This window comes from Octodon degus, unplaced genomic scaffold, assembly GCF_000260255.1.
Source record: "Octodon degus isolate 3935 unplaced genomic scaffold, OctDeg1.0 scaffold00096, whole genome shotgun sequence".
Taxonomy (NCBI): domain Eukaryota; kingdom Metazoa; phylum Chordata; class Mammalia; order Rodentia; family Octodontidae; genus Octodon; species Octodon degus.
In genome coordinates this window covers 7,844,495-7,853,240 of record NW_004524672.1, presented here as the reverse complement: position 1 = coordinate 7,853,240, position 8,746 = coordinate 7,844,495, and positions in this window count along the sequence as shown.

The window sequence follows — 8,746 nt, the reverse complement described above, 5'->3', positions numbered from 1 at the left end:
TTAGACCCCATCAACAAAACATGGGAAGCATAGTTTGCTGATGATTCGAAAGACAGAGAGCAGAATACTCTCAGTTGCCTCAGGTGGCAGCTCGCTGAGCTCCAGACATGTGGGCGAGCTAAGGTCAGCCAGACCAAAGCATCTTCCTAACTGAACTTCAGCTTTCCCCAGACATCTGAGCACAGATGTGCTATTGTTTCCCACTGTTCTTCAATAGCTCCTTGTCATGTGACACTGTTATGGCAGTAGGTTACTGTTATAATTGTCTTTGGGGAATCAAATATAATATAAATTATATATATATTTGTAAACTGAGCAAATATCTCCAAATGATCTACTATATGCCTCTTTTCATTTGTACAAAAGTATATAAAAACAGAGTAATTCCAGATTTTAATTTAAGTGTTCCCAGAAAGGTATAGAAGAGTGAATACTGGGATGAATAACCCTTCAAAGCACAAGTTAATTACCTACACCTGGAAACAGCAAGCTTCTCCCCAGTGCCTAAATAATCTCCTGGTAGTAAAATGAGTCTCTATGTAAGAACTAAATAAATATTTTCAAAGGATTAAGTCACATGCTGTTAAGCTCCTGGACATGAAACTCTTGAAACAATCCTGGTTCCAAAGGGTTGTTTTTTCATTTCTTCCATGCAGCATCTGTATCTTTAAGTATCTCATTCTAAAAATAGCAACAAATCAATCCATCAACATTCATAGTCTCTCACTATTTTAAGCCCCTCTGTGTTTCCCCCAAATTCCTGGTCTGGACCACTTGCCTGGGATCCGGACATATCTCTCTGTCCATTTCCACCTGGACCTCTGTCAGGTATCTATAGCTCAATGTATCTAAAGAAAAGCACAGTATTTTCAGTGAAAACTGATGTTCGGATTTCGTGTCTCCATCATGTCTACGCCAATCACTAAGCCAACTATTCGGATCGTCCTTCATTCCTCCTTTTCCCTCAGGCCTCTCCCTAAAACCTGATGTAACTGAAGCCACTCACATCATCTCCAAAATTGTTTATCACAGATTGCCTGGCCTGTAGGAACCATGCTATTGTTTGCTTTATTAATCCATACTAATCAAAGCCATTTGTGTTGCATAAAACTCAGCTCAGAGTCTTTGCACAGCATTGGAATAAAAAATGAAAGGCTCTGTTTATTTAATAATAATGCAGGACTAGTTTTTGCTTTTGTTGTCTTGATCCATGAATGGTTTTGAGCACACCATTTTATAGAAGCTCAAGACAGAAGGGTTCCCATCTTTAATCAATCTCCTCATAGATCAAGTTTTCCAGAGAAAGGGTTAAAGGGAGGGATGGGAATTTAAAAGTTAAAACACACCAACAGTTATCTGACATGAGTATCTTAAAGAAATTGTTAATGCCTAAATGCTCTGTGCTTTTCGGGGGCTTGGTGCCTGAACTTAAACAGAACTTCCATAAAAGTCATGCAGAAAAAATAAATGGAATGGAATCTAAGGAGCTCAGCAATTATGTTAGAAATGTTTATCTAAGGACTAAACATCAATTTTTAAATCCTTTTTATTATAAAATTTAAAGGGACTGAAAATTTATCTCTAGATTACACCAGGCAAATGAAATACATATGTGTGTGCATTAGTCAGAGATCTACAAAGAAATAGAACCAATAGTATGCCCATAGGTATGCATAAGGGGAGATTTATTATAGGAATTAACTCATGTGGTTATGGAGACCAAATACCCAGCACTTTGCCTTCTGGAAGCTAGAGAACTAGGGGAGCCAGAGGTAGAATTCAATCTGAGCCCAGAAGGGTGACAATCATGGATCTGGGGGGGAGGGGTGATGCCTAAATTCTCATCTGGGTCCAAATGATCAAACACTAAGAGTGCTAAGATTCAAGATCAGAAAATATGTGTCAGTGTAGGAAGAAACATTAGATTTGCCTTCCTCCATAATTTTAGTCTACATGATCCCTCAAAAACATTGGCTGGTGCCCACCCACATGGGGAGGAGTGCCATCTGCTTTTTCAGTTCCCCAATTAAAATACTAATCTCTTTCAGTCATATCTTCACTGACACAATCAGAAATAAAATTTTGCCAACTATCTGGGCATTCCTTAGCCCTGTCAAATATCGTTTTACCAGCTATCGGGCAACTATAAGATCAGATAATTTGACACACAAAATTCAGAATCATAGTGTTGAATATACACTGTTTATCTCAAATATACATTGTTTATCTCAAATAGCATAACCTATAAGTGGCTTATTTAGTGCTGATTTTGTTGTGAAATTCCAAATGCACAGTCTGTATGGCCTTAAAGAATTAAGGAAGCTGAGCAAATGAAGCTCTTGAGAATAACCTATCTTCTATTTCCTTCTTCTTTAAAACACATATTTCTGCACATACGAAAGAAAAGCTGCTAATGGATCTCAAGTAATATATTCAGTTTGACTAATTTATTTGTATTTACAGTGAGTCTTAGCATTTAAAGAGCAGCAGCTTCATCTGATGAAATTGGAAGGGGTGTGTATGTGGTGTGTGCACATGTGAATGTGTTGGAGGCTCCTTAATGATATGACCTTGTGCCTCTTTGGGGGAAGTTGGATGGGAGGACACCTAGCTTTATTGTGCACACTGATCATGAACCAAAGGTTTACACATTCCCACCTCTGTTGCTCAACATGAGTGAAGCACAGAAGATTCAGAGTTGAAATAGCTGAAATCTTAATGGGTCATAAAGGCAATAAAAGGAACCAAGCCTCCAGTACTAAGTGATCTGAAGCAGCAAGCATTTGCCCAGCAGATATTATAAAGAGTCCTCTGTAGATTCTGAATCTCAAGTACAATGTGCATTCAGAAAAGCAGAGATGGATCACTTTCTTAATGAGACATGGGCTGTGATCAAAGAGATATGCAGATCATAAAGCCCAAACAGAGGGGGACAAAATGAAAACATTAATAAAAATTTGGGCAATACAGTGAGCCCCAGAACACAGGCAAAATCTGAATAAAGAGGCACCTAGGAAGAGGTTAAACAGTTGCTTAAGAAAACATCTGGAAAGGAATGTTAAGACCCCACTATTGAGACTGATGATTTCATAAATGTAATTATGCCTCTCTAAAAATGCCTTCACAAAATCATGAGGATTGATGGTTTATATTTACCATATGCTTGATTTACAATGTGTACCTAGTTAAATTAAGTATAAAATGCATTTTTATTTCAAAGTGAGAATTTAATAATTATAGGCAGATTCTTCAGATGCTTAGTGAAATCCTTACCTCAATGCTAGTTATTTCTCTGAGTGAACCAAGAAAGCATGAATTACTTATTATTTAACCACATAATAAATCATCTCAAAATCTAGCAGTTTAAAGTGCCACAATTGATTATTTCTTGATTTTTGTAGGTCAGAAATCTCGGGACTGATTACTGGGGCCTCTGACACATGGTCTCCCACAAAGCTATAACTAAGATGTTGGTAGAAGCTACAGAGATCTCTGAATCTGAGTGTGGAGGAATCTACTTCAAGGTCATTTGTGCACTTTCAGAAGGATTCAAATATTTGTTGAATGATTGCACCATGCATCTCATTTCCTCAGTGGCTTCTGGGTAGAGGGCTCCTTCACTTCCTTCCACATGGGTCTTTCCCTGTGCTCTAAAATCATGACAGCTTGCTTCATCAAAACCAGACAAACAGTCAGGCTGAATGAGTGCAAGCGAGATGGAACCCATGGTCTTACTTTTCCTAACTTTGGAAGTGACATAACCTTACTGTTATGTTCATTCATTAGAAGGAAGTCTGGGGGCCCTTCCCACTCCCAGAGAAGGAGGTAGACATGAGAAATTGAAGGCTGCTGAGACTCATCACGGAGGCTGTCAATCACAAGGCAGGTTGGGAAATCCCTCCATTGTCAGACTCAAGACCTCTGTTTCACTTCTGGATCTACCATTGCCCAGCTGCTTGATTCGAGCAAAGTTCTGGAATGATCTACTTTACTTTGGTCCAGCCTATGAGATGAAATAGACCACTAGGTCAGAGTCAGACTTTATGCATTGTGCAGTCCACAAAGATTTTTGTGAAGTTTTTGTTTGCGTATTTCAGAGTGCTAAGGGTAGAATCCAGAGTCTCATGTGTGCTAGGTAAACACTACCACTGAACTATATCCCTAGCCTGCAACTTGAGAATGTTACAAAATTTTCCCACCCATAGTTTTTTTATCTGTAAAACATGTGAATGATTTAACATACAAAACACATTATTTTTTAGTAAATTGATACATATAAATCACTTAGAAGATGGCCTGGGCCAATAGTAATAATAGTACCTAGACCATTATCTCATAACTTTGAGAGACAAATAGACAGAAACATAAGAACACTTGTCACAAGGCCTGGCAAGTAAACACTCAGATTATAGTGCCTTTTAACTATTTTTATTACGGAAAGATCCTCTAATACCACTGGTGCCCCTCTGTTCCCATTTGTTCTTCCTCCTATTCCTATAAAAAGGGTATCTTAGCCACTGATTTTTTTTATGTGTTTGGTTGTTGCAGGGTCTTACTAAGAAGCTCAGACTCATAGTGATCCTCCTGCTTTCAGCCTCCCCAGCCCTTGGATTACAGGCATGCACCACGCAGGACTCTGGCCTTCTCAGCCTGCCCTGGGGGTGGGACTGGTGTGGTATGTGGTGCCAGGAATCAAACCACAGTCCTTGTGCTTGTCTAAGCATGCCTAAGCAGGTGTTTTAGTCCACTGAGCTATCTCACTGGCCCCCTATTTTTTATTTTTTACTATATGTTTTTCTCCTCCTCCTCCTCCTCTCTTCTCCTCCTCCTCCTCCTTTTCCTCCTCCTCTTTCTCCTCCTCCTCCTTCTCCTCCTCCTTCTTCTTCTTCCTCTTCTTCTTCCTCCTCTTCCTCCTCTTCTTCCTCCTCTTCTTCCTCTTCTTCTTTTGCCACTTTCCCACTGTGACAAAAATACCCAACACCCACAGTGTAAAGGAGGTGAGGTTTGTTTCCAGCCCATTTTTTCCTTGGCCTTTGTGCCCATGCTCTGTCACCTCCAAGAAAGAAATGTCTCATTAGAAGGGCGGGGTGGGGGGGGAGGTGGCAGCTGGAGAGATAGCTCAGTGATCTAAGCACTTGGCAAGCACAAGGATCCAGGTTCAATCTCCAGTTCTGGGAGCCATATGGCCCCGGAACCCCAGGCTCACTGTGCATACTGAAGGAAAACTTCAACCATAGCAAACAGGAACCAAAGAAAAGGGAGGATCCAGGAACAAGAACACCTTCATCCGGCTCAAAGCCCAGAGAGCACCTTGAACCCAGTCCCATCTCCTAACAACACATTTAGCCACTAAACTTATTAATCTCCCTCCAAAAATTTTAACTTTGAGGGACATCTTAGATCTCAATGATAATAGAGGGTTAATTGATTTAAATGTGAGTTACACAAACTGAGTTCCTAAGTTTCATGGTGGGCAGCCCATGGCCAAAGGGCTGTGGGGCCACTAGGATTTCCATGCCAGTTCCTAAGAGGAAATTGGATACACATGTCAAGCTTCACACAGCAGAAACAAGACAGCAGCCTGCAAGTCCTCTAAAGTGACAGTGAACCTTCTAGAGCTTTCAGTGATGACAGCCTGCTGCAGCACGCACATCATGGGTTCACCATGAGTGCTCTAGACCATTAGAGGGGAGGACAGATTCAAGCGTGGAAGTGGCTACAGCCAGAGAGCTCTGTCACACTCAGGGGTCTCCAGGCAGAAGCCCCCTTCAGACCTCTGCCTGTGGGATTTGCTCCTAGTGCCCTGGGTTGAGTGGAGACATTTTACAAAGTTTTACTTAGAACATAGGTTCTTAAACAAGCAACTCCTGTAGAGGTCTCACTGGGAAAAATAGTTTCTGAACAGTATGGAGAGAAAGGAAATGGTGGCATTTTTTCAAGGGAGAAAAATAAACTTGCTCTGTCATTTAAACCCAAATACTAGGACAAATACTAGAATCTAGGGCCCTTTTAATATCAGTTCAAAACCATAGAAAGAAACACAAGAAAAGCGGAGCAAGGATTTATGTTATATAGTCTTCCGGACAAGCAAGTCGACTGACTGGCAAATAGTCTAGTGTGATTATTATGATGCAGGTCACAGACAATGGAAGTATAGGAAATTTCCTGTACAAGAGAATTAAGACTTTTGTATTAAGTAAAGCACACTACACATTTAACATGATTTTTTATAACCAAAACTATTTTGTCTGCCTTTAAGTAACAATAATTTACTGTTCTCTTACCTTTCTCAAACATATATATATTATATATATATATATACACTATATTTTAAGTTAATTATATATACATGTCTGCAATTACATGTATGTGTAAAGACATACATATAGACATATCTAAACAAACATGCATAGACATGTAAATATAAATATAGAGAGGTAGCAAAAGAGAGGAAGAGAGAAGCTCTAAAGAAATTGCAAAATGAAACTACAAAACATTCCAACTGTAAGGCTAAAAGACAGTAGGGTTCAGTTTTACAACAGAGTAAATGGTAGACCATCTTAAATTATATTTTAGCATGCTAGCAGACTGTGATAACATTTGACTGTCTGAGCCTCCAAATTTCGGAAATTTGAGTTTTTCCAACAATTAAGTAGAAAATGTGACCATGCACCGATAGAGCTTTTAAACAAAATTCATCACACAGAAAGAATGGCTAAAATCCAAAGTGAATTTAGAGAATCACTATTCTTCCTATTCAGTGGGCAGACTATGGCTTAAAAGCCCATTGATCCCATAAAAGCTGAGAGTGCAGCATTGGGCCCCGGAGGCTGGGGGAGGAGAAAGAAAAGGGGGAGGGGGAAGGGGGGGGGAAAGGGAGGGAGGAGGAGGAGGTCGCACATGACCAGGTAGGAAGAGGAGGAATGAGTTCTACTGATCTGAAGCAATAGGCTAAGTACAGATACCACAATTTATTATGTATTTCAAAGTATTGTGTATTTCAAAGAAGAAAAGAATTTAAAGAATCCCAGCATACAGGAATGATGAATGCTAAAGTAAATGTTAATTACCCTAATTGGATCATTGAACATTGTATGCACAGATTGAGTTATCATATTGCATCCTATAAACATGTACAAATAGTGTGTATCAATTAAAATGAATTTTTATATTTCTTACAGAACCCTACTCTGAATGGGGAGCTCCATGATTAGGCTTATAGATTTATGTGCATAGAGATACACTTCTCCGTGCTTCTGAGAGACCGGAAGTACACCCTGAGCCTGTACCTGTGCTACCACTCTGGAGGCTGAGCTGCGATGCTGGAAGGAAGCACAGCCTCCAAGGGCCAGCAGTGGAAGTGGGTAGCAGGGCGAGGCTGGGGTGTGCTTGTTGCACACTGGTTAACAGTTTGGCCTTATTGGATTAAAGTGCCTGCAAGCAGGCTCAGGGAATAGAGGTTCGATCCCTGGACCTGCCGTTCCAGCCCCACCCCCCAGGGCCTGCTGCGATAGCAATTGAATAGGTCTTGCTTTATTTTGGTCTTAACCACTCAGCAGAAAAATATAAAAATTAAATATATAAAGTAAAGCCATATTAATATGCAGAGCTGTGAATGGCTCAAGTCAACAACTTCTGCGGATAACACACTACTATTATGGACTGCTGGAGTATGTTGGATTGTTTTGCTGAATTCACGCACCTATAGTGTTTAGGTGTCAGTGAAATACCCATCTCTGACAGGACTAAACAAAAAGAGGGAATACAAAGGAAAGACCATTTTATATCTGTATATACAGAATAGTTAGGCTAGATACACAGCTACTTTTGCTTAATTCAATGAGAAGAAAGATTTGTACTAATAGTGTTTGGACAGGATACCCTGTCTGCATCTTGTACTATGGATAACCATTATGAAGATAACAATGTACAATTATTAATTATTAAAATTGTCCTATTAATCAGTTTTGGAACTGTCTCAAAACTATTTGTTTGCTATTTGTTTCTCAATAAAATAAAATAAAAAAGAGATAGCAATTGAGACTGGGCGTGGTGGCATACACCTGTAATTCCAGCTTTTGAGAGGCTGTAAACAGGAGAATCACTTTGAGTCTGATCTAGTAATGAGACCCTGAACACCCTGTAGACCCTTCCCTAAATATAGAAAAAAAAATAGAGTTTGGGTTTGGCCTTGAGGCTGGAAGTCATAAAGATGTGGTACCTGATTTTCAATTTACTTTTAAATAGCTGTAAGATAGCAGTTAAATTTCAGGAGATGTTAATAAACTTTCTCTCATCCTTAACCTGGGAGGGGGTGGTAATAAAACCTAGCAGATTTATTTTATGGGGATTAAATGACATAATATACGTCAGACAGTCCATAGGATCTTTGAAGGCCTCTATGAAAAGAAGCTACTGTTATTATTAACCTTAATTTTAGATTTCAAACTTCTCGGTGTTATCTTCTTTATTTATAGACCTTAACAAAACCCATGGATATTTTAAAAGGAAAATATTGGAGAGATTTGCTTTGTAATGAGCTGAACACATTAACTTCACTTTAAGTATAGAAGAGTACTTAAGAACTTGTAAGGGCTGGCCAAATAGCTCAGCGGATTAAAGCACCTGCAAGCAGCCGCAGGAGTTAGGGGTTTGATCCCCAGGCCTTCCCTGCCAGTCCCGCCCTCAGGGCATGCTGCGAGGGCAATTGAGACTGGGTATGGTGGTGTGCGCTTGTAATCCCAGC